Genomic DNA, 27,359 nt, shown 5'->3' on the forward strand with positions numbered 1-27,359 from the left:
TAGGATGGACTGGTTGGATCTCTTTGCAGTCCAAGGTACTCTCAAGAGTCTTCTCCAATACCACAGTTCAAAAGCATCAATTCTTCGGCGCTCAGCTTTCTTCACAGTCCAACTCTCACATCCATACATGACCACTGGGAAAACCATAGCCTTGACTAGACGGACCTTTGTTGGCAAAGTAATGTCTCTGCTTTTGAATATGCTGTCTAGGTTGGTCATGGTGCTCAGACGGTAAAGCATCTGCCTGCAATGTGGGAGACCTGGGTTTGATCCCTGGGTCAGGAAGATCCCCTGGAGAAGGAAATGGAAACCCACCCCAGTGTTCTTGCCTAGAAAATCCCATGGATGGGGGAGTCTGGTGGGCTATAGTCCATGGGGTCAAAAAGAGTTGGACACGACTGAGCAACTTCATGGAGGTTGGTCATAACTTTCCTTCCAAGGAGTAAGCGTCTTTTAGTTTCATGGCTACAGTCACCATCTGCAATGATTTTGTACCCAAAAAAATAAAGTCTGACACCTTTCCCACTGTTTCCTCATCTATTTGCCATGAAGTGATGGGACCAGATGCCATGATCTTAGTTTTCTGAATGTTGAGCTTTAAGCCAACTTTGTCACTCTCCTCTTTCACTTTCATCAAGAGACAAGGACTGCTAAAGAGCCTCAGAGCCCCTGCCAAGAAATGCACTCATCACTGTGGAAGTTAATGAATTCTCAGTGGAGATACTGTGGGCTATAAAATCAGGAGCCTTGGACAGGAGGGTGGGGTATGACTGAGGAAGAGGAGAGAGGTCTATGGTTAGGGTGGGGAGAGCCCCCATAGAGCTGAACTGACATATGGTGTTCAAGGGGCAGGCACTGTGGAAATGCACTGGTGTGGGTGGGGGGAGTGGTTGGTCTGGGAGGTTGAATCTCCTGGTTCGGGGGAAGTTGAAAATATGCTCCCCCCGCCCCCACCACTGAGAATCGCTTCCATGGCAATTAGGCTTTCTTGCCACTAGGAAGGTGTCCTATCTCTAGATGTGATGTGTGGAAACTTCCCTGGTGGTTCAGTAGTTAAAACTCCATACTTTCAATTCAGGGAGCACAAATTTGATCCCTGGTTTGGGAACTAAGATTCCATATGCCATGTGACACAGGCAAAAAAAAAAAAAAAAAGCAATAGTTTTGATGAGGCTTGTGAGACCAGAACACACACTGGATTAAGTGACAAATTAAGTCATCAGCACTCTTTCAGAGCCCATTTTCTCTCTTGGCAGGTGTAGATTACCTGTAATGATGCATGTTAAGCTGTAGTGGGAGACATGGCTGAGTATAGCTCCCTCTCTTTTATCTGCAGAGAGAGAAATTTAGTTGCATTCTAAGGGTATAATTTAAATTTCAAGGAGTATAAACCAAACTTGAAGAAGTAAGGATTTATCGTTATTGAGAACTTTGTTGTTGACAGGCAGGAGAGAGGACGGTAGCTTGCAGAGGTGGTGGTGATAGGATTGACTGGGGGAGGAACTGTCCAGGGAGACTTGGATGTGGTAGTTATCATTTTCAGATGAGGCAGACCTGGTTATGCTTCTAGAATGAGAATAACCAGTGATAAAAGAAATGGAAACAGTGACAGATTTTCATTATTTTCTTGGGCTCCAAAATCACTGTGGACGGTGACTGCAGCCATGAAATTGAAAGACGCTTGCTCCTTGGAAGAAAAGCTATGAGCAACCTAGATGGCATATTAAAAAGCTGAGACATCATTTTGCTGACAATGGTCCATAGAGTCAAAGCTACAGTTTTTCCAGTAGTCAGGTCCAGGTGTTAGACTTGGACCATCAAGAAGGCTGAGTGCCAGAGAATTGATGCTTTTGAACTGTGATGCTGGAGAAGACTCTTGAGAGTCTCTTGGACAGCAAGAAGATCAAACCAGTCCATCCTAAAGGAAATCCATCCTGAATATTCATTGGAAGGACTGATGCTGAAGTTGAAACTCCAATACTTTGGCCACCTGATAGGAACAACTGACTCACTAGAAAAGACCCTGATGCTAGGAAAGATTGAAGGCGGGAGGAGAAGGGGACGACAGAGGATGAGATGGTTGGATGGTATCACTGACTCAATGGACATGGGTTTGAGCAAGCTCCGGGAGTTGGTGATGGACAGGGAAGCCTGGTATGCTGCAGTCCATGGGGTCACAAAGAGTCGGATATGACTGAGCAATTGAACAATAACAGCAGAATAAAGAAAGGCTGATCAAGGGGTCAAGTCTTTAAGAAGACTGGAGAAAATGAGATTAAAGGTGAGATTCAGGTGGACAAGAGAACCAGAGAATAAAGATGCAAAGACCATTAGAGGTGACAACACCTCTCCACAGCACTACATGAGAAGAAGCTCATGTTTGGTTTTGATACTTGTAAAAGGCCACTGCTCCCAGTTTGTGATTTCTGCTCTTAAAGCTTGAGGAAGGACACAGGGGAAGCCTGGAGCCATAATTGTCTTTGAACATGTTTCAAGGCAGCTGGTGGAGAAGTAGAAGCGAGTGCATTATGTCCGGCCTTCGATCTTTTCCCTAAGGACATCAATAAGGAAAAAAATGGCTCCTCTGCTGAATCATCCCAGTTGAGTTTCCTCCTGGAGTAGATTGACACCCAACAGGGCCCTGAGCTTCCTGCTTCACTGAGGCCTCAGTTGAAGGCTCATTAGTGACAACCCCACTCTTGCCTGGAAGCCCATCCCAGCCCTTGCCTCAACTCTGACCAACTTAAAGTTCGGGGATAGGGGATTGGTGGATTCTTGACCTCTGAGCGCCATTCAACTGAAGAATGGGAAACAGCATCTTGCCTGTACCTTTCCTATTTTAAAGCCCTTCTATAGACTCCAGTGCTATACTGGAAACTCCAATACTTTGGCCACCTGATGCAAAGAACTGACTCATTTGAAAAGATGCTGATGCTGGGAAAGATTGAAGGTGGGAAAAGAAGGGGACGACAGGATGAGATGGTTGGATGGCATCACTGACTTAATGGACATGAGTTTGAGTTAACTCCAGGAGTTGGTGATGGACAGGGAGGCCTGGCCTGCTGAAGTCCATGGGGTTGCAAAGAGTTGGACACGACTGAGCCCCTGAACTGAACTGAACTGGTAAACTCTAGTGTGATGTTTTAGTGTCTGAGGAGGCTCTGGAGCCTTCACTCTTTGGAGTTTCTCTGTGTGTGTGTGTCCCAAGATGCAGGACTATGAACTCATTTTTCTCTAATCTCACCAGTCTGCAAAATGCATCATGTCCTTTTATTTAACTGAAGTATAGTTGATTTACTATATTGTGTTAATTACTGATGTACAACAGAGTGATGCGGCTATACATATATTTATATGTGTGTGTATATGTATATGTGTATGTATATAGATGTACATTCTTTTTTAACTATTATTTTCCATTATGATTTATTATAGGATATTTTAAAAATATTTATTTAGTTGGGCTTCCCTGGTAGCTCAGATTTTTATTTATTTGGCTGCACCAGGTAGCTGGTGGCACACAAGATCTCCATTGCGGCACGTGGGATCTTTAGCTGCAATGTGTGGGATCTAGTTCCCTGACCAGGCACTGAACCTGGACTCTCTGTTTTGGGAACACAGAGTCTTAGCCACTGGACTACCAGGGAAGGTCCCTCTCACAGGATATTGAATACAGGTCTCTGTGTTGTACAGTAGGACCTTGTTTATCAATTACTCATCATTGCTCATGCTGTTCCTACTCCCTGGAATGTCCTTGCAGGTTATTGACCTGCAACATTTGTCTTTCCATTCATGACTCAGCTCATAAACACTTCCTCAAGGAGACTCAGGTTCAGACTCAAAATGCCATCTCTTCAGGAAAGGTGCCACCCAAGTCAGATTCCAGAAAAATACTGAGAGTAGAATGGCGGTGGGTGGGAGTGACCTGAACTTTGGTACTAGATCAGAGTAGGTTGGTATCTTCTCAGCTCTGTTTCCTGGGGCTATTAGACAGAAAAATGATTCCCTTCTCCATAAATCTGTTGAAGAGGTCTGTAGAGATCAGCATGTGAATACACCTAGCACATGGTAGGTCCTCTACTGGGATGACCGCCTCTCTTTTCATTCCCTCTTTTTAAATCCCTGATTCTTGATGCATTCAGGAACATATTGCTCTCTGATCCCCACTTTCCTGCCACCCCAGAATCACAAGGGTGACTCAGGTGAGATAGACCCTCTTCCCCCTACTTGCTGGCCACTTAGTGCTGGGAAGGCTGGGTGGGTGTGGACTCTGGTCTGCCAGCAGCCATCACACCTGACCTTGATCTTAATTAAACCTTAACTGTCCTAGTCCCACTTTATCTCTTGTCCTGTTGAACATTTTGCCTCTTGAGACTTTGTTCTAGACGTACATTCCAGACTTACCTATGAGTGGCCCTGGCTGTTCTGGAGGGTCAGAAAGCCCTGCTCTGAGATGTTGTGTCACATAGTCCAAAGTCATCAGGGCAGCTTGGAATGTGCACTCCATACATGGGGGCTGAAGAATTGGCCTCTCAACTTGTCTGCAAGCAGCAGTCACTGTGAATTCAGTTTTCTCCCAGGCCTTATTTGTTTTATTCCTTCCCCAAACAGAAAAATGACGGTTCTGGTAACTCTGGTTGCTATGAACTAATGGCAAACTCAGTGACTAACTGTGCTTGAATCTGGTGAACAAGTGAAATTAATTGTCCTTGCAGAGCCTGCCTCCTGAGGACTTAGGGGAGAGCAGAAGTGCCGGTGTGCAGAGAGCCAGCCGTAAGAAAATACGGCATTGTCTCAATCAAGTCAGACCTCCAGGCTTTAATGAGTGCTTACGACATGCTGAGTTCTGTGCCTCTTAGCTTTCTGAAACGTGGAAGTGTGTGCCTCTCAGCTTCCGTCTGCCAGCCTGGGGCTGGGGGAAGCTCGTTGAAGTCCGCATCTTCGTCTTGATGTGTTTCATCCCCAAGCTCCAGGCCTCCTGCCTGAAGTTGGGATCCCTAGAACCAGAGTCTGAGCCAAGGAGTGTTCCACAAAAGTTTTAGGGGGTTGGGGGTGAGAGGGAAGAATCTCAAGAGAAAGAGGATGAGAGAAATAGAGACAGACAGGGAAAACTGCTAAGAGAGGATGTAATATCAGCTGGAAACTAGCTCTAGGCTACTACAAGGGCGCTAGTGTGTGAGCTGCTCTACAGAGGTGGTCTTATCCTCAGGTGAAAGGGCTGGCCTGTTTCAGCCTCACATCATTCAACTGCTGGCTGTGAGCTGCGCCCCACAGAGGAGCTAGGAGGGGGCAATCTCTAGGGGTAAAAGCTCCCATCCAGAGGGCAAACCTCCTGTGCTGTTAGCATCCAACACTCACAAGCATGTGTACATCCTTGCAAAAAGGGATCTAGGCAAGGCACCAACAGTATACCATGCAGGTCTGGCTGACCTCCCTTCCATAAACAGGGACTCAGATTGCACCTGTGTTTTTTACTGCTATGAAAACCTTCCTGCTATAGCTGCCCCAGTGGCATTGCATAGCCTTTGCAGTGAAAAACTACTCGGGGAGGGTCAGGGCAGGAGGCATAATTTGCCAATTGCTCTTTGACCAAGCCCAGGATTCTAAACTTGGGGCCTAACTGGGGACCTTCAGTTCCTAATTACCGCTTCCTCTAAAGCTCCCAGTCCTTGTAGGCTGCCTGAAATGTTCATAACGCCAGCCTGTGGACCCCTGATACAGACTCCATCCTTGGCCTCTGACTTTGCCTCAGAGACCAAGGACCAATAGTGTCGCTCTTATGCATACCCGAAGCTGACACATCCAATTTTGCCTTGACGGGTTAGTGTCATACCAGATTCTACAGCATTTTTATACCAGGGTTTCTGCTGGACTGTGAGAGGGCATTATTCTTCTTATTCCTGAAGTTCAAATGCTGACTTCATTGTGCTTATGACCTCCCTCTGTTTGAGGAGAGATAAAGATGGAAAGAGAGAGGGGATTGATTTTCCACCATATAAGCACGTTTTAATTAGCTTGCTTTGTCGTTTGCTCAGACACCTCCCTTAAGGATCTTGAGCCATAGTTGCAGGACTGGTCCAGGGAACCCCCTAAGTGACACGCATGTCATACGGTGTGATTCCTGAGAACAGCCTCCCTGCCCCCACCATTCATCATGCATCCTTCCTCTAAGGTCAAGCTCCTTCTGCATGATTTTGCTCCAGGCTGAGTTCTTCATTGTCCCCTAACCTGGGAGAAACGGGAGCAGAGGGGAAGAGATGGGGGAGGAATACACTTACATTCCAAACCGTCCATGCTGGTCAGTTGCAAACCCTCACGTGCCTCACCACGCCCTGCTTGCCACAGCTCTCATGTATGTGCTGCCTCAGGGTTGACACGGACATTAGATCCCTTCTGAACCCTCTCATAGTGTGAATAATTTCTGAAAACTTTCCCTGAGATATGTTTCTTTTTTTTCTGGACAGTTTTCCTAAGAGGAAATGACACAAAACAGCAGCATTGAGCCTGATGGATGGTTTCTTATCTCCTCTGAAACAGCTGTAAAACCATTGATAGATCATTGAACATGAATCTTGAAATGAGGTTTAAGACATACTTTTCAATAAACTCCGATGGAATATATCAGCAATTCAAGCAGAGTGATTCTGCATGTGTAAGTTCCATGAACAGAGTTTGTCCCTACATCTATCCCCTTTTGGGATGAAGGATCTAGTGTGTCGCTGGTTACAACTTGCATTAATACTGAGTGAGCTTCCCATGGACGTACATTGACTAGGTCATGGCAGAAAAATGCATTTGTCTCTGCTATGGATAGATTTATGTGGCACTTAGTCCAGAGGATCACAAAGAGCAGGACACGACTGAATGTGCACGCGTGCACATGCTCACACACACACATGCAATCTACAGTGTCCACTCCTCACTTCTTTTGTGATATCTGGTATAGCAAAAAGGATAGATGATAAGGTTTCATACAGTAGTAGCTCTGTGATTCGGAGTAACCCTTAACCTCTCAGAATCCTGTTTCCTCATTTTTATTTATTTTTTATTTTAAAGAACATCATGTTTTTTATTTACCATTTTTTCTTTCCAGAAATCAGTTTTATCCTTCTTTAGTATGACTAGAGATTTATTAGGAAACTTTTTTTTTAATTTTTATTTTTACTTTATTTTACTTTACAATACTGTATTGGTTTTGCCATACATTGACATGAATCCGCCATGGGTGTACATGAGTTCCCAGTCCTGAACCCCCCTCCCACCTCCCACCCCATATCATCTCTCGGATCATCCCCGTGCACCAGCCCCAAGCATCCTGTATCCTGTATCAAACATAGACTGGCGATTCTTTTCTTACATGATAGTATACATGTTTCAGTGCCATTCTCCCAAATCATCCCACCCTCTCCCTCTCCCATAGAGTCCAAAAGACTGTTCAATACATCTGTGTCTCTTTTGCTGTCTCGCATACAGGGTTATCGTTACCATCTTTCTAAATTCCATATATATGTGTTAGTATACTGTATTGGTGTTTTTCTTTCTGGCTTACTTCACTCTGTATAATCGGCTCCAGTTTCATCCACCTCATTAGAACTGATTCAAATGTATTCTTTTTAATGGCTGAGTAATACTTCGTTGTGTATATGTACCATGGCTTTCTTATCCATTCATCTGCTGATGGATATATAGGTTGTTTCCATGTCCTGGAATAACTGCGGTTGATTTCAAAAGATAGTCATCTTGATCAATCAATGTGTTGATTCCAGGAGTATTATGAAATATCTTATGAGACGTAATGTATAAGCTTTTATAAACCATAAATCTGTGGGATAGGACTTCTATAATTTATATTTCTTTAGCTAATTTCTTGAGCTAAATTTATATTTCTTTATATATTGTGCACCAGAATATGCTAAAGCTCTTCTATTTGATTTCTACTTAATAACCATTTCCTGGGTACCTGGCCTGTGGGAGGCTTTCTAGAAAAGCCTGCAGGGACATCTAGAACCAAACAGAGAAAGATGTTGACATTTTCCTCTAGTAAATTTAGGGGGAGATCAGACTTGCCCAGAGCATGGTAACTGCTGGGACATATGAGCCAGAGAAAAGGACCAACTCACACATGCAGTGTGGAAGGATTCATAAAAGGAAGCAGAAATGAAACCTCATCAAGTAGGATGGACAGAGATGTTGGAAAGAGGAGTAGCAATCCTTAGCATAAGTCAGGTTTAGAAAATGGTTTTATAGATTAATAGCATTCAGAGAAATTTGTAGCTGGACTCATGCAGAGAGAGCTTGGGAGAGTGGAGGCCTGGAATGAGAATACTACAATAATTGGGTAACTGAGAAAGAAACTGAATTTAAAGGACAGCAGCAGGAGTGAAAGAAAAAGTGAGTTGGCAGTAGAATTTTATTGATTAAATATGACAATTATAGAAAAGGAAAGGACTCATAAATAGTGGTAAGAATTCACATTTGGGGGATTGAAAGGATGACAGCATCCTCAGAGGAAATAGAGAAGTCAAGAGGAAGAGCTGATTTTGAAAGAAGTTTGAGTGATGGAGTTCTTGGTGTGGAAGGACCCTGTGCTGGCATCATGGAGGCGCTTGCTGTAACCCTGTGAGGATAAGAGGGCTTGAGGGGTAAGGGAGAGGCTGCAAGCCATCTATAAGTGGGTGAGAGGAGGTGGAAGAGATGGAGAAAAGGACCGAGGACCTGCAATCAGAGATGAAAGAGAAAAGGCGAAACAGTGTGTTATCGACATGGGCACAAAGAGGTAAGGTGGTTTCTTGGAGCTGGTGGTCTGTAGGGTCTACTAATTAAGCAAGGTGGGAGACGCCATTGACCGATGGGTGGGAGCAGAAGGTGAAGTCGCAGGAGATTCACATGCTTTTCATGCTGCTGCTGCTGCTGCTAAGTCGCTTCAGTCGCGTCTGACTCTGTGCGACCCCACAGATGGCAGCCCACCAGGCTCCACCGTCCCTGGGATCCTCCAGGCAAGAACACTGGAGTGGGCTGCCATTTCATGCTCTCAGTTGTCCTCAGTTTTGTCTTTAGACCCCAAAGACTGCATCTTTATGTTATTTTGTGCCTCGCTCGCCTTTTAAACTCTGACATTGTTTTTAGCTCTTTTTTGGAGGTGTCGGCCTTAGTAGTTTCTCTTTCTTGAGGAGCAGAGTTCCTTCAGTAAATTATTCAAGATAGAAATACAAGGGCTTTAAAGGAGGAAGAAAGTCCTGAATGCCCTGTTTCTGATACAAGACTCCATGCTGACTCAGCGTTTGATGCCCATTCTAGAGCCTCAGGTCCTTGGATCGTCTATACACCAACGTTTCCAAAAGTGAATCACAGTGATCCTATTTTTTCCTAAGATAGAACAATCTGGGCTAAATAAAGTTTAAAGTTTTCTTTCAGAGGACTTCTCAGAGTCTTTACTGTGTTATCATGCTTCATAAATCTCCAGGAGAGAGCCGCAGTGTTCAACATTTCCCCAATGTTTTCTACTAATGAATTTTTTTTTTTTTTTTAAAATAAAAATATTTATTTCCTAAAAGAAGATGAGAAAGAGAATTCAATAAGCTAACTTGATAAAAACATTTCATCACATTTTTACAGGAAACATGATCCATTTTTTATGACACAATTTTGCTGGTGTCTCTTGGTGTAAGCTGAAACACCACAGATTATGTTCTAGGAGGGGGAGACGGCAGCCCTACCTTAGGCAACTTGATCTAAGCATGAATCAAAATTGGATTCATGGATCTACCAAGGTCCTCAGGACCTACCAAGAGGACTGAGGTAGGATGCCATGAGGGGTAAGGCTAGGTGGTCACATTGGAAATGCAGGAAGAAACCTGGGTCAGGAGCCATACCAGAGGGTTAGGGGTATGGAGGGTGAAGCTGGAGGCTTAGAAAAGTCTGGGCATTGTTGTCTGCGGACGTGTTTTGCTTTTTATATTCCACAACCAACTGGACCATATTGGAAATCATTTGCCTTTCATGCCTTTCCTCATGTCCCCAAGAGAAGCCCTGGGAGTCTTCTCAGAACCCCAGTTCCCTCCTCCATGAGACAGCACTGACTTCCCAAAAGTGCTGTGATTGTGAAAAGAGATTCCATCAGCAAAGGGCTCGGCACATGGGGGTCCTTAGTCAACAGATCTCCCATCATCCTCCACTTCTACTTCATCCCATCCTTCCCTTCACCCCACAGCCCCGCCTGCAGCCATAGGAGAAGACAGTGCCCTGGCTTCAGGCCACGGCCATGGAATACGTGTTGAGCAGGGACAACAGGCTGAGCTGGCTAGGGTCACATGCAAGCTCGGGCTGGAGTGCAGAATCCTGCGATTAAGCGTGTGTCATTTTCTGGGGTAATCGAGAGGCTTCCTCCCTTGGATGATGCTCTCCAGACACCCAGCTTCATCCATGCAGATTCACAGTGGCTATCCACGTGTCCTCAGGGCCACCTCTTTCCTTCCGGCCTCTCAAGCCCTGAACCCCTTAGACCACGCTCCATTGTCGTGACTCGGCTTCTGTGTTCTCAAGAAGAGTCCTGAGCACTTGACAAGACACTGACCAGTGAGACCTGAGTGTGAATATTGGCGGCCTTTCTTCAGGAGCCTAATCCTACTCCACTACTGAAACGTGGGACAAAGTCTACCTTTAAGCAACAGCCGTTCCTGTGGCAGCCCCGCAGGTGCTGTGCAGTGTCTCTGAGTAGGGTTCTGGGAGTCCTGGCAAACTTAACAGCTGTGTGTCCTTGGGAAAGTGTCCTTCCTGCACCTCACTTGAGTTATAAAATAGGGGAATTTTACAAGATTTCTGAAGTTGCTTTCCACTCCAAGAGTTTGCAGGCTTATCAACAACTTAGCTCTAAGCCTGGTTTGACACAGCAGTTTCTGTAAGGGATCTTGGAAGTGGCTTCTCTTGGCCCAGCCCGCGAAGCAAAGCAGGCTTCAGACTAGGGTCAAGAACAGACACGTCTCCTTCCATCCACTGCAGAGCTTCACACCTGGAGGACACACATCAGCTCACACACACCCACCCAGAGGTGGCCACACAGGTAGACACACACAGATACACAGGTACACACCACACACACACACACCCCAGAGCCATACAGCCTGTTGCTCATACCCGGCAGGGCACCTGATCTCCTTGCATACTGCTCTCTCCTACTCCCCGCTCTGCTTTTGGCTGAGAAGGACAGGGCTGGTGGTCCCTGTCTCTTTAGGATTCCTCTTGGTGCTTCTTTGTCAGAACACTCCTGACTCCCATGTCTGACCAGCTGTGGGATGTGGACGTGTGCTCGATGCCCTCATGTGGCTAATGTGCTTTATATCATAATAGTGATGGTCAAAACACACAGCAGGTTGGCACAGGCTTTTCTTCTGAACATGGCAGGGATGGGTGGGGAACTTGGCTGGTGAGATGTGTGTGATTTCTGCACAGCTGGCCCTTGCCTGTTGCTTGGGGGACTGTGGGGATGGTGAGTGCCCTCCTGGGGAGAGTGCTGGTTCAGCGTGAGTGGATGGAGAGGTGGGGAAGGAGGAGGTGCCATTTCTTGCAGGACAGGGAAGCCGCATCAGAGAGCGGAGTTAGGAGCAGAGTGTTTCGGAGCCATTATCAGGGCTTACAGTGATGGCACACTCGCCATAGGACCATCTGGGCTCATCCGCTCACCAGTTCTTTATTGATCACCACTATGCTCCAGGCACTGTGCTCAGTTCTAGGACCTACTGGGGAAGAAGGCTGACCTGTGGAATGTTTTCATGGCACTTAAAGCCTGGAAGGAATGCAGGCTAGGGAGCCAGATTGCTTGAACTCACTCTGGGGACCCAATATTTAATGGAGGAATGACTTTGGGTAACTTAAGTAACTGTAGATCGAAAATAATAATAGGCCCTACCTGGAGGAGTCATTCTGCAGACACTCACAACAGTACTCTATACACAGTAACTACTCACTAATAATCCCCTCTTATTTGCTTTTGTTCCTTTTTTTTTTTTTTTAATAACAGCTTATTAGGGGAAGAAACAAGCTAATATGAGATATATAATACAAGACTTTGATTAAAGAAGAAGTGTTACATGTCAGAATTCCTACCCCTGTGACATGGGGGTCACAGAAGGATGCCGGGGTGGAATCTACTCTGCTTTCCTGCTCTTAATGAGACTAGCTAAGCTGATTCTGTCTGCTCCTCTCCGCTTCTGCTTAGTTCTCTTCTCCTTACAGCCAGTGAACATGCTCTGTATTTTCCTGAACTAGGGCAGCAGTGCTGTTGGAGGGGGAAGGAAGTCTGAGAAAGATCGAGGAGGTCAACTCGATCATGCTTGTTGGGATATGACAGATGGGAGAAGGATGCAGGGCAGCCCAGGTCCTGGCTTCAGGGCTCAGGTGACTGGTGATGCCTGACCTGACATGAGGTATGCAGTGGAGGAGCAGTTGAGACCAGATAAGTTTTGGATGCTCATGGATGTCCAGGTGGAGACGCCTAACAGGTGATGACGGTGAGGGAGCTCAGGGTGAGGTAAGGTCCCACCTCCTATAGTATCTGAAATCAGGACACACAGCACCCTGGCTGTTAAAACTGGTTTACTGACTACAGTGAAATTGACCTAAATAAAGCAGTATAAACGTGGAGTCTCTACCGTCATCCACCAGTCTCATCTCCTCATACCTTACAAGTTAACCCTAGCTAACTCTAGTTCTTCTCCATAGAGAGTTGCTGGTACCAGCCGCTCTCTAGGGAGAAGAGCTTCCCTGGGTTTGAAGTCTAAGTCTTAGGGCAACCTCTGCTGTTGGGAGGGGCGGCCACAGGCCACGGGCTTGTGGAAGGAAGCTCTGACCTGGAGGGATGTCCAGTCGGAAGGGCTATCACGGGACTGGTCCCCTGGACAAAGTCTTCTCTTCATTCCTTGGCCTCGGATGCCTCCCATTTGATCAAAACAGTGCAAGGCAGTGATTTAAATCAAGCATGGTCTTGAATTCTGCTGAGCCATAGACTAGCCATCCTGAGCCTCAGTTTCTTCATCCAGAATGATGCCACTCTGTCTCAGTATCTTGTGAAAATTGAGTGCACAATTTTCCCATTAAATATGAGCTACTCCCCAGGCTATATCACGTGTGTATTACTCGCACAGTCACGACTGACTCCTCGCGGCCCCATGGACTGAATTTTAGCCCACCAGGCTCCTCTGTCCGTGGAATTCTCCAGGCAAGAATATTGGAGTGGGTTGCCATTCCCTTATCCGGGACATTTTCCCAAACCAGGAATCGAACCTGGATCTCCTGCATTGGCAGGGAGAGTCTTTAGCGTCTGAGCAAATTCGCAGGCCATATCAGGGGACGTTTACAAAAGTGATGGCCTAGTTTTCTACAGAAGACGTACAATAGCAGCTAGTCGCTGTTGGTCTAGTTTCTCTGTCTGGTTTGGGGAGCTATTTGCAAAATCCACAGCCGTGACCTCCAGGGTAAGCTGTGTGCACTCCTCTCCCCCCTCCCCCTTGGTGGAATTATGCTGATCTTGCCTGGCAACGTGCCTCTCTTCTCGAGACAGCCTGGAGATGCATATTTATGTATTTCCAGTCATCACCCAAGAGCTCAGATTTTCCTGTCCTTGGTGTCACTTTAATTAATACACTCCCGTGTGCTGGGTGACAAAATTAGGTTGCAGGGGTGGCAGGCGTTTATATCACGAAGGGAGAGAAAAAGGTGTTTTGCACCATTTTCCTTCTTGAGCTCCGTTATTAATCTTTGCAATCAATACTCCTTTATTTTTGGCTCCAGAAGGTGGTGGGGTGGAATCTGACTGTCAAGCCATTTAAGGCCACATCTGCATAAGTAATAGAGATGGTTTGTTACTTTCATCCTCAGTGAGGACGTGTCCCTGGCCAGATGTGGCCAGGCCAGGCTCTGTGACTCTCATGCCAACTTTATGATATGTTTGATTTAGGTAAAGTGCCTGGAACCTGCTGGGACTAAATTGTTATTAAACACCATCTGCAGTTTTCACTTTAATTAATATCATAAGAACTAGGATTGCATGCTGTCCTCACCATGTTAACCCTTTGTGATCATGAGAAAAAGCGGGGGAAAGTGGCAATGTGGAACAGGGGGTTTCTTTAGAGGCCTTTGGGTCTGTATGTTGATGCTCTTGATGTTCTTCATCCTGAGCCCAGGGCTGTGAGTGCACGTCTTGGGTTATAGCCCAGGTGTGACCCTGGGGCTGGAGGGCCTTGTGAAGTGAAAGTCTCTCAGTCATGTCCGACTCTTTGCAACCCCAAGGACTGTACAGTCCATGGGATTCTCCAGGCCAGAATACTGGAATGGGTAGCCTGTCCTTTCTCCAGGGGCTCTTCCCAATCCAGGGATCAAACCCAGGTCTCCTGCATTGCAGGCAGATTCTTTACCAGCTGAGCCACAAGAGAAGCCCATTGACGGCTTTGATTGTATGGAAGGGAAACTATAGTGTATGGGCCCAAGAGAGGAGTCTCCTGAATATCAATCACCCATTCCCCTTACTCGGTAAGGGAAATTACTTCCACCGCAACACCAAATAATAATGATAGTAATGATTACAATGATAACATTGATGCATATTATTTGTTGGAGAAAGAGTTAAAAAATCTAGGTATGTGCTAGAAGTGGCCTAAGTGCTTTACATGAATTTTATCATTTAATTGTTACCCTGTTGAACTGTTATTACAGATGAGGAAACTGAGGCAGAGAACCAGTCCACACAACTGGTAGGTCGCTGGGACTGGATTCAAACGTAAGCTTGTTTGAACCAAAGTCAAAGCTTTTCACTGGTGTACATCATTTAAAAGGATATTTATGCTGAAAAGGTGAAAGTCTTTAGGCTGAGAGGGGACCTGTTGTGCCCTCCTGACTTTCATTTCCTCAGGGGAAATGAAACCTCGGAGTCTATTAACCATCTCCAAGATACCCAAGGCTGTAGCTTCAAGCTCAGTTCTAAGCAAAGAGACGGAGCTCATCCCTTGGGTCCCCAGGCACAGTTAAGTTTGGCTGGGACTTGAAAATGATTCATCAGCCCATGCAGGATGATAAAACCTGAATACATTCAGACATTACAAGAAATTGAAAACTGAAAACATAGATTGTAAGCCTGCATCTGCATGAATGTATGCACAGTTGTGTCCGACTCTTTGGGACCCAATGGCCTATAACCTGCCAGGCTACTCTGTCCACGGGATTCTCCCAGCAAGAATACCAGAGTGGGTTGCCATTTACTCCTCCAGGAGATCTTCCTGACCCAGGGATCAAACCCACGTCTCCTGCACGGGCAGGTGGATTCTTTACCTCTGAGCCCCCTGGGAATCCCGAGTCTAAGAACAGCCTCAATGTAATCCTTTGATTCCAAGGGAAGAACGTTTTGGAGTCAGCAGATACCTCTAGGAGGAAATCTTTACTCACACCCCTACTGGCTGAAGACCGCAGATAAGTCCCCTATTTCATATGCCTTGGCTTCCTCAGAGGAAAATTGAGACGTTCATATTTAATTGTCTTGAGTTTCCTGGGGATTTGACAGGTGCTTGACACACAGTAGGTGTTCTTTAAATAGTAAGATTCCTCTTGCTGGAGGCTTTTACATGTGGGCTCTCAGACTCTGGTCCTTGAGTTCCTGTTAGGAGCTGCTTACTGAGAATTGACCTCTGTCAAGTCAGATTCAAGTGACTATCCTATGTGGTTAAGTTCATCTCAATGAATGTGACACCAGGAATGAACTCACAGAGGAAACTGCCTGCTAGATTTTGTGAAATCCCCAGTCTCTTCGTAGGTTAATTGATGCGTTTATTCATCCACTTGGCAGCCATTGAGCATGTATGGTACCCAGACTGGGCTGCGCGTTGGTGGGGTAACAGTACTGCAGTAATATCTCCACGTAACTGACACAACCACCATTTTGCAAGAGTTGCCCATAACCAGAGATTGTCCTCTTCCTTCATTCACTCATTTCTTGAATCACTCACTTATTAAGTCATTTATTCACTCCATTCTTTGCTTATTTGTTGCTTCATAGATTCCTGCACCAGAGAGCTCATTTATTCCTATTATGTGCCTGGTACTGTGTTAAGCTCTAGAGATTACACATCTAAGTGATAGACACGTGGTCTCCACCTTTATGGAGTGGCAGTTGGCAATTCAGAGGAGCAGGCGGACCAGGGACTCAGGATGGTGGGACAGGTGCTATGATATGAAGGGTGGTGATTGTCAGAGCACGTGGGGAGGAGGTTTGTTAGTTTATTGGGCCTGCTGTAAATAAGTGCTATGGGCTGGGTGGCCTAAACAGCAGAGATTTTTCGTCTTCACAGTTCTGGAGGCTAGAAGTCCAAGATCCAGGCGATGGTGGGAGTGGGCCCCTCTGAGGGCTGTGGGGGCCTGTTTCGCGTGTCTCTCCTTGTTTCTGGTGGCTTGTTGGTATCTTTGCCATTTTTTGCCTTGCAGCTGCACTGCTCTGACATCTGCCTCGTTTCTACATGGCGCTCCGCTCGTGTGTGTGACTTTCTATGTTAAAATTTCCCCTTAGGACACCAGTCATACTGAGTTAGGTTGTTGTTGAGTTAGGTTAGTCATGTCTGACTCTTTGCGACCCCATGGGCTGTAGTCCGCCAGGCTTCTCTGTCCATGGGATCCTCCAGGCATGAATACTGGAGTGGGTAGCCATTTCCTTCTCCAGGGGATCTTCCCAACCCAGGGTCAAACCTGCATCTCTTGTGTTTGCAGATGGGTTCTTTACCGCTGGGCCACCAAGGAAGCCACTGGGTTGGGGCCCCCCCCCAATGACCTCATTTAACTTGGTTAGGGCTGCAAAGACCCTGTCTCCACGTAAGGTTATATTCTGAGGTACTGGGAATTATGACTCCAAAATATCTATCTGGGGGCAGGGGGCACCGTTCACCCTGTGATGTGGGGGGGATGTCTTAGACTGAAGCCTGGATGTAGTGATATATAACCCAAGACCCAGAATATGAGAAGGTACCTGTGTGTTTCGGAAGGAGAAGTGTTCCATGTGGCAAACAGAAAGGATTAGAAGTGAAGGAAAGTGGGGTGGGCTTGAGAACCCACACTGGGAACTTAAAATGTAGGGATGGTGGCTGGAGGACTAGGTGGGCACGGTCCCACAAAGCATAGAGTCATGTTTACAAGGGGTCACTTGGTTCTGAGATGAATAGGAAGCCAGGAAGTTCTGTCCAGACAGCATCATGGTCAGGACTCATCACAGCCTCCTGCTCAGAACCTTTTCACCTGGTATAGCAGGGAGCAGGCTGCCCACAGTGCAAGGTCCAGCTCTGTCTGCTCAGCCCAGTTTCCCCACCAGGCCCGACCACAGAACAGTACTGCCCAGGGCTCCATTCGGGCACAGGGAGATGTGCCCTCTTCCTCGGGGGACCAGTCCACTGTTTTAGGAGATTGGCATTGGATTTATGGGGAGGGAGGAGATTTGGGAAAGTGATGGGCAACAATGCGTGGGGCTGGGAGAGGGCTGGGGCTCCGCAGGATGACCAGCTTTTCCCTCTGCTCAATCACTGGTCTTTTCACACCATCGCTTGGCTTGTGAAGTCCCTCATCCTTGCATCCAAGCCCTTTCCTACCTCCCCTCATGCCAGTGTCCTTTCAGTCCTTCTCCCTCTGCCCCTTCCAGCCTGGATGATCAGATCCACGGAGGATGTTTTCAGAAATGCCTTTAGAGAGAGGTGCAAGAACCCTCTTGTTTACCTGATCAGTGTGTCTGGAATAGAAGGAGAGAAAGACATGGTTGTGGCAGCAGAGACGTGTGCTTAGACATCATTCATCCACTCAACCAAATGGAGGTGCCCTGTCTCCTGAGTGACTCTTGTGATCTGGGCATAGAGATCTAGGCACAGCCTGACCCTGGAACTCTAGGGTCTGACTCCCAGGAGACACAGGAGGTCGCTGTGAATGTGGATAGCTTCTGAACATGGCAGGAGGGGAACATTTCAGACAGAGCCTTGATTTTGGCAGACAGAAATCTGGAGGGATGGCAGGCACAGGGCACCCCAGCTTTGAACAACACAGTCCTTTGAGAGTTCCCATGAAATGCTTTTTCTCTTGAAGATGACAGCCAGCATCCTCCTAAAATTCACCATCAACTCTCCCTGTTCCATTGAGGAAGGAATTGGGTTCCCTTTGGGTTTGTGGCTGGTTTTTGTGCATTTTCTTTTATCCCAAGGCACCGTGGGGACAATATTATGCTGCTAAGAGTCAGGGCAGCCCGCAGAGACCTGAGTGAATGACATTGGAGGTGGTTAATTTGCTTTGCTCCATTGAGTAGGTTCTGGCCTCAGCCTTGGTGTGACTTGGAGACCAATTCCCGTGGTCCCTGCTCATGGGAAGGTAGCTGCTGGCTTCCCACAGGGGCAAAGCTTCTGGCATCCAGTCAAACTGGATTTTTAATTGCTAGAAGTCTCTTCTTTGTGGGCTCCTCCCCATGGTAGTCCTGAGTCCCTATAGACACTGCAAAATGAGAATCCAGTTTTCAGACAAAATACCCATGTTTCAGAGAAAACAGTCCATGGTGCCGCTACTTTGTCAGAAGAGAGAATCTTAAGTAAGGTGAAGTTCTGAGTTCCAGCCTAGGCCACAGGTTCATGGAACGTCAGAGTCGGGGAGATCTAAGATACCGTCTTGTCCAGGGGTTTCAATCATAGCTGTTTACAGAGCAAGGCAGAGAGTGTCCGGGTGGGTCAAGGAGATCACTGGAGCATGTGACGACCCAGAAGTCACAGGTCCTCATTAAGGAAGGGAGAAGTGGGAAGCGGGGGACATGGGTGTCCCTACGGCTGATTCTTGTTGGTGAATGACAGAAAACCACAAAATTCTGTAAAGCAATCATCCTGCAATTAAATTAAAAAAAAATTCAGATTCGACACGAACATCATGCTAGCTAAACCAGCCACTTCTGGACCTGTCCTGAGGATGACAGTTCATAACCATGACACAGCCTAATTTCATATAGAATAATTGGGTAACTGGGGCTTCCCAGGTGGCTCAGTGGTAAAGAATCCACCCGCCAATGCAGCAGATGCAGGTTCGATCCCTGGGTCAGGAAGATCCCCTAGAGAAGGAAATGGCAACCCACTCCAGGATTCTTGCCTGGAAAATCCCACGGAGATAGGAACCTACAGTCCAGGAGAGAGGGTCTACAGTCCATGGGGTTGCCAAAGAGTTGGACGTGATTTAGCCACTAAACAGCCACAACATCTGGGTAACTGAGGCAAGCATTGCTTTTCTCCCAGGGTCAGCACTATCCTCAGGGCTTTGCCTGAATCCACCCAGTCTTGTGAGTACCTCTGCTGTATAGATGAGGAAACCAATGCACAGAGAGGTTGAGCATCTTATCCAGGGTCACAGAGCTAGCAGGGTGGTGTGATACAACCACAGTGTGACAACCACACTGAAGCCCTGGACCGCTGCACTGTGGGGTCACACCAGTAAGGGTGCCTCCTCAGAGCAGGGAGCTTCCATGTCCTCTGGGCAAGACCCAGAACCCAGGCCCCAGACTCCCAGGTTACAAACTGGCCCATGGTGCTTTGCTAGTTTGCTCCCATGTCTCAGGAGGCATCCGGGAAGGTGCAGCCAGAACAGACAAATGTACATACTCAGCTCTAGTGCTGATGCCGTGTGACCACGGGTAAGTTGGTGTGAGTCTTTAATTCTTAGGGAAGTTAGTTCACCTTTCAGGGTCCTGAGGACTGAGATGACTTCCACCCAGGACTGGGAGGAGCCAGAGAAAGAGGAGACAGCACCAGGGAAGGGTGCATGTTCTTGGATGTCACCCTAAGTGCCAGCATCCTTCTCTTTGTCCACCAGCCTGTAGAAACCAGAGAATTCCAGAATTTCTCCTTGGTGCTTTATCTAGTGTTCCCCAGCTGGGTGCTTCGCTCCCATCCCATAGTCTCATGTTGGACGCTGGCAGATCTGTCCTGAGTATCTTGCCCAAACCCTAAGAAGTTAATGGGATGAGTGATTATCTTAGAGAACAAGAAGCAGACCACGGCGGAGCTCTGCCAGCACTCCAGTGCTGCAGCTGTGGGCGCTGCTCCTCTGGACGGGCACAGGTGGCTTCTGCTGGTGTCCACCTGGGGAGTGAAGCAGACAGTCTGTCACCAGCCAGAGAGAGTGCCAGGTTGGGGCCGTTTGGCTCGTGGGTCTTCTGGGTGGTGTGGCTGGCACCTGGCATTGCTAATGGAGCTGGAAGAGCCTTTTGTTCGGGAGAACCAGCTGTAACTGAATGGTACCCAGCAGGGGCATCATCTGCAGTTGGAGCTGATTTGGGAGGAGCTCTCAGAGCTACAGGCCTGGGGAAGCTCAGCATCAGACAGACCAGCAAGCTCAGCCTGGCCCTGGAATGGGATCAGCCCTAAAAACCTCATCATTTCCTCCTCTAGGAAGGGGTCAAATAACTTATCACAATGGGTGATTCCAAAGACGAAATGAGTCAGCTCTCACACAGCACTTGGCACAAAGTGGAGCCTCATTCATCCCTGAACCAAGCCAGCCTCATCAATATCAGAACATGTAATTCCTTTGTCCCCCCAGCTCCCTTCCTCAACCTCTTCATCAGAGTTCGCAGCCTTGTTAAAGTGATCATTCTACGGACTGATGCAGAATGACTATAGCATCTTGTCGCTTCGTGTTTAATTGCAGCTGGGTTTGTGTTCAGTAGCAGACTCACATATGCTGGTGTTTCCTCTCCGGTTTTCCCACATGGGAAAGGCCCGAGTCTCCATTTTCTTGCACGAGGAGTGCTGACCACCCAGGCCCGCCAGCGTGCTCGAGTGGGCGAGATGTCTCACGTGCTATGATCCCTGCGAGAGCTGCTTTGGTTAGTTTCCTCGTCATCCGCGTCTTCCTCCTGTGAGGTCGCCATTCCACTGCTGCATTGTAACACTTGTCATAGCAAGCGGCATCTCTCGAGTCCCCCAGCCCTCTGGTCATACCTTTTCCCCCTTCCTGTCTTCTTTCTGCCTTGGGGGGGGGGTCTTCCTTGTACATGCATGCATGCACGTTTGTTGTCATTGTTTAGTCTTTAGGTCGCATTTGACTTTTGAGAATCCACGGACTGTAACCCACCAGGCTCCTCTGTCCATGGGATTTTCCAGGCAAGAATACTGAAGTGGATTGCTATTTCCTTCTCCAGGGGATCTTCCCGACCCAGCAATTGAACCCGCATCTCCTGCATTGGCAGACAGATTCTTTACCACTAAGCCGTCAGGGAAGCCTCATGCGTGCACATTCCCAGGCCCTGAACACATATGCGTAGACATGCGTGCACACTTGCATGCAAGCACATGGCCTTGCTGCAGCCTCTCAGCCCTGCCTTCTGAAACACATGTGACAGCTTTCTCGGGTATCCTCCACCCTGCCCATGTACAGACATGCCCAACTGCTCGTGTCACACATACTCGGACCCTGTAATTGTCCAGAGAACACTGTCATTTTTGCACTTGTATTCCATTATATTCAGTTCAGTTCAGTTCAGTTGCTCAATCCTGTCTGACTCTTTGCGACCCCATGGACCACAGCATACCAGGCCTCCCTGTCCATCACCAACTGCCGGAGTTCACTCAAACTTACGTCCATCGAGTCGGTGATGCCATCCAGCCATCTCATCCTCTGCCATCCCCTTCTCCTCCTGCTCCCAATCCCTCCCAGCATCAGAGTCTTTTCCAATGAGTCAACTCTTCACATGAGGTGGCCAAAGTACTGGAGTTTCAGCTTTAGCATCATTCCTTCCAAAGAACACTCAAGACTGATCTCCTTTAGAATGGACTGGTTGGATCTCCTTGCAGTCCAAGGGACTCTCAAGAGTCTTCTCAAACACCACAGTTCAAAAGCATGAATTCTTCGGTGCTCAGCTTTCTTCGTAGTCCAACTCTCACATCCATACATGACCACAGGAAAAACCATAGCCTTGACTAGATGGACCTTTGCTGGCAAAGGAATGTCTCTGCTTTTTAATATGCTATCTAGGTTGGTCATAACTTTCCTTCCAAGGAGTAAGCGTCTTTTAATTTCATGGCTGCAGTCACCATCCACAGTGATTTTGGAGCCCCCAAAAATAAAGTCAGCCACTGTTTCCACTGTTTCCCCATCTATCTGCCAGAAGTGATGGGACCAGATGCCATGATCTTAGTTTTCTGAATGTTGAGCTTTAAGCCAACAAGGCTACGAACTCTGATGAAGAGGTTGAGGAAGGGAGCTGGGGGGACAAAGGAATTACATGTTCTGATATTGATGAGGCTTGCTTGGTTCAGGGATGAATGAGGCTCCGCTTTAAGCCAAGTGCTCCCCTCTTTCACTTTCATCAAGAGGCTCTTTAGTTCCTCTTCACTTTCTGCCATAAGAGTGGTGTCATCTGCATATCTGAGGTTATTGATATTTCTCCCAGCAATCTTGATTCCAGCTTGTGTTTCTTCCAGTCCAGCGTTTCTCATGATGTACTCTGCATAAAAGTTAAATAAGCAGGGTGACAATATACAGCCTTGATGCACTCCTTTCCTGATTTGGAACCAGTCTCTTGTTCCATGTCCAGTTCTAACTGTTGCTTCCTGACCTGCATACAGGTTTCTCAAGAGGCAGGTCAAGTGGTCTGATATTCTGATCTCTTTCAGAGTTTTCCACAGTTTGTTGTGATCCACACAGTCAAAGGCTTTGACATAGTCCATTATATTAGCTTATAAGTATTTTGTGAGTAATTATTTCCTCAATAATAGGAAATAAGCACTATCCTTAGTGCTGCCTAATTACGTATCATTTCTGCTCCCTTACGGTAAACGGTTAGTAGTTCCCAGAAGCTTTCGCTCTCAGGACATCCATGGTTTGAAAATACGATCACCTTTTCACCTTTTAGTCCCTTTCTGTGTTAATTTCCGCTTTTTAAGTCTCAACTTAACCCCCACCTTTCCTCCTAATCTTGTGTCCTTATCTCCACCCTCAGTCTCTCTTCTGCCAAACTGGGATAGCTTCAACGTCCCAGTCATCCCTGTTCTAATGACTCTGAGCTTATTTCTAGCAATATATCCTGCATGATATTTGTGATCACCTGCTTACTTGCTAATTCTCCTCACTTAGTTATGGGCTTCCTAACATTGCTATAGGATGGCATTCAAATGTTTGGGTTTGGGATTAAGCCAGTCCTGAGTGGGGAGATGGCTCTTCTCCTTGCTGCTTCTGTTACTTAATCTCCTTGAGCCTTGATTTCTTCATCTGTAAAATGGACGGACAATAATAGCTTTATGAAGTTGTGGTCAAGGTGAAATGAAGCAGTGCCAATGAAGTCTCCGTTTAGTGTCTGAAAGTTGGCGTTATTATAGCTTTCTTCTAGCATGTCAAGTAAGCTGACATAATAGGGGGGCTCAGTCAGGCATTTGGAAAGAAGAAGAGCGAGGCGAGGAGGGTGAAAACAAAAAGCAACAGGGAGAGAGGAGACTCAGGCTGTTTCTCTGGAGCACAGGGGACGCAGGCTGTGCCGAGAGGTGGTGAAGGCACCTTCACACCCTCCTGGAGGGCTGCCGCGCTGATTTGCATTTCAGTCACATTTATGACAGCCTCATAATGGATTAAGAGCCCTAGCACTGATATATTAAAGCTTAATGGTGCATCCTACTTTTGTATTGATTTGTGGCAGCAAATATTTGCTGGTGTGGAGAGCTGGGAGCCAGCCATGTTCTTGGCATGGTGGAATTACTGCCTGGTGGGGATCCCGCCAAGCGGGAGGGATGTGGGATCTGGGGATGAAGAGAGCAGCTGCTGGGAATGCAGACCCCAGAGGAGACTCTCAACCAATGCTGATTTCCATCTGATCCTCAAGGAAACTTGATCTTGAAACTTCAAGACCCTGAGAAGGAAGCCTCTGGGCAGCCTGGGCTGATCCCCGGGCTTCCTGGTGATTTGTTTCTGGTTTGGCTCTAACTCTGTAGCTCTGTGCTGTGCCCCCCAGGCTAGGGCTTCAGCTCTTCTAATCAGTCCTCCCAGGCTATTGCTATGCTCATTTCTCTGCAGGTGAATGACCCATGCTTATCCTGAAAAGATAACCCGAGACCTTTCCAACAGAATATCCAACCTAGGTGATTGGAAAGTGAGAAGAAGGCTAATTCATTAATGTATTATTCATGCACATGATAGCCCGTGTTGATTGGAGCAACTACCATATGGCAGGCACTATTGTAGGTAGAGGCGGGGAAAACTACCACAATTTGGCTGGAACTTCCCTGGTTTTAGTACTGAAAGTCCTATATCCCAGGAAACCTCTCTGTTCTGTACAAACTAGGATGATTGGCCATGCAGATGTAGGCACTGTTAATATTGCAATAAACTGGCTGGTTCCATTCTAGGGGGAGAACTGCCATGAAACAGCCTGGTGTATATTTCTTTGTTTCTATCATATAATTTAAAGAGGGTGATATTTGGAGAAGGTGGCAACAGAGGATGAGGTGGTTGGATGGCATCGTCGACTCAATGAGTGTGAGTTTGAGCAAACTCCAGGAGATAGTGAAGGACAGGGAAGCCTGGTGTGCTGCAGTCCATGGGGTCACAAAGAGTCAGATGCAATTGAGTGACTGAACACAGTTGTACAGAGGGCTCGTCAGCAGAGGTCTCATGAAGAAGGTGACATCTAATGTTTCCATGGCACTGAGGGAACGAGCTGATTAGAGATGTGAAGGAAGAGTGTATCACACAGCTGCGAGCCCACAAGGCAGGAAGGCAGGGCAGTGCGTGTGGTGAGAGCAAGCTCTTGGGTCCAGACCGTGTGTGACCTTTTAGGATATGTGAGGATTTGGGGTGTTTCTTGTAGATGTGGGAAGCTCATAAAAGGCATATACCCTTCTTTCAAACACTCTTGTCTGGCCACCCCGGTCTGATTTGGCAGCCAAGGGAACCTGGGCTTGGAAGAATCCAAACAGAAGGTGTGCAGATAAGGGAAACTCTAGCCCACTTTGGTTCTGATGGGCCCTGGATGCCCAGGATGGCTCAGCCCCAATGGGGTTAATCCTGGCATGTTGGTCTTACTCTGGGGATGGAAGATTCAACTCCCAGAGCCCCTCGGAGCCTGCTCCCTAAAGCCTGCAGGGCCTGCGTTCAAGAGCAGGAGAGAGGCCCCTCTCTTCCAAGTGGCTCTTGGCTGCGGGGTCAGTTGGCAGAGCGAGTGGACATGGAGGACACAGGATAGCACACAGCTAGATTTCCAAGTCTCAGACCTGACACTTGGCAGCAGGAGGGTCTGTTAAATTATTCAGATCACATATGTTTATTATGTTTTTGCATCATAAAAAAATGCAAACTTTACAGAAACACATTTGTAAAGAACGGAAATCTCCCTACAGTTCAATGCTTATTCCTCCTATTTTCGTCCTGGTGTGTACTTCCATTTTTAATGGTTACTTTTGACAAGAATGGAAATATACTGTATACAAAAGCATCAAGTGTTTTTTCTTTTCCTTAGTATGTTTTAGGCATCTTTGAATTTCAGTTGTAATCAGAGAGATGGGATTAGAGAGAAGAGAATGGGGAGGAAGACTGCAGGAGGGAGTGAGCGCACGCCAGTGAGCGCCCAGTCCACCCACCCCCACCTCCCCTTCCCAGACCCTCTCCCGGCCTCCTGCGTCCTGCAGGGATGCCTTTCCTGCCGCATGGGCTCCTGTCCTGGTGGGTCGCTGAGTGTCCTCACTGGTGTTAAACTGACAGTTTCTTGAGCTGGGGCACTGACCTGTGGCCACTCAGACCATAGCCTTTCACCAAGGAGCCCCATGCAATAGCCAGCATTGCTTGCTCCAGCCTCTCAGAGGGGCCCAAAGGATCCCTGGTCTCCAGGGAAGAGACGGTGATAAGCTCCGAGCCTGCTGGTCTCTGCTTCTCAGAAGGCACAGCTTCTCCAGGTCTCAGCCCTGCCCTCAGCAGTCTCTCCTCGCACCTCCTCCCAGACCAGCCCAAGAAAAGGTAACGAAGGAACACGCGCCCTCGATGTCAGCTCCGATGGCTAAAACAGCCCCCGTCTGCTGCATATAATCACTTCCTCCATCGTTTTCTGTAATCCTCACTCTGCTTTATGACTCTTCATAGCACTTTTCATCACTGGAAACATGACAGTGGGGGGTCGGCTGATTACACCCCCGGGGGCCACATCTGGCTGGCAGCCCATTTTCCTGCAGCCTGCAGGCTGATTGTGTTTCTTTTTTTGAAACATTTTTTATAGCGTTCCAAAACACCCCCTCCCCGTTGCCACAAAACCAAGGGATACGCAGCAGGGTGGTGTGTGGCCCTTATTGCCTGCGTACATGCACCGAGTCCCTTCCCAGAAAGCTTGCGGCCCCAGCATTTCATAACGGTTGGTGTCTGTTTGCTGTTCATGTATGCGCTTCTCTCTCTCCCTGCCTCCTTCATGCAGACTCCACGAGAGGGGGGACTTTGTGCTGCTCGTAGCTTTAGACCTACAACAGTGCTTGATGGAAGCATATGCTCAGGAAATAGGTTATCTTTTTCCCCATTGTATGAATGAAAGACTAAAGACCTTGAGATGCCTTTCAAAGCCCAAGGTCGAGAAGCATCTTGGAGTGTCTTCGCCTTACCTGAAGTCCTGTTCGCCTTGAAGTGCCCAGGTTTGGGGTGGAGGGAATGGGAAGTGTGGCAGAGCCTCAGTGGGCGTCTCTGCCTAGGAGAAGGATCAGAGACTCCCAAAGCATGGGTGCCCTGGGGAAGGAGCTCAGGAAGGGCAGGGAAATGTGCAGCACTACTGCCCGAGGCCCTGGAGGCTGGCTATGGAAGCCTGACCACGCCCTCCCAGCTGATTGGTGCAGCATCCTCTTCTGTAGAGTCAGAAATGAGAGCGAAAAAGCAGGGCAGCTGAAATGATGGTAGAGGCTTCTGTGGGCTGTAGTTACGACAGCTTCCGATTACAAGAATGAGCCTTCTCACCCTCCTGTGACTTTGGGGTCACTCCATTGCTTCCTTTCCTTTCTGTCTGTCTCTCTTTTTCTTTTTGGCTGAATTGTGGCATACGGGATCTTAGTTCCCTACCAGGGATGGGACCTGTGCCCGCTGCAGTCTGGACTGCCAGGGAAGTCCCCTTCCTCTTCTCCTTAAGGAGGAGATTTAGCAGGCCTGTGACGACGGCAACCTCATAGTTGCTGAAATCTGTTCTGCGCATACTGTATATTGATTCTCCTCTTGTTGTGAGTGTATTTATCTCCATTGCCAATGTAAATATTTCTGTAACATGCAAAGTTGTATTTATACATTCTGTATTATTGATTTTTCCCATGCTGCAAACACATTTATCTCTTTGTTAATGAAAATGTATCTGGGAAATAGTAAGACTG

General features: G+C 47.4%; 1 protein-coding gene across 1 annotated transcript in view; it reads left to right on the top strand.

Moving 5' to 3' along the window:
* The window catches only part of GRID1 (glutamate ionotropic receptor delta type subunit 1), a 685,207-nt gene that overhangs the window by 607,232 nt on the left and 50,616 nt on the right, over positions 1 to 27,359 (top strand). The window lies entirely within an intron of this gene.

This window comes from Capricornis sumatraensis, chromosome 10, assembly GCF_032405125.1.
Source record: "Capricornis sumatraensis isolate serow.1 chromosome 10, serow.2, whole genome shotgun sequence".
Classification (NCBI taxonomy): Eukaryota; Metazoa; Chordata; class Mammalia; order Artiodactyla; family Bovidae; genus Capricornis; species Capricornis sumatraensis.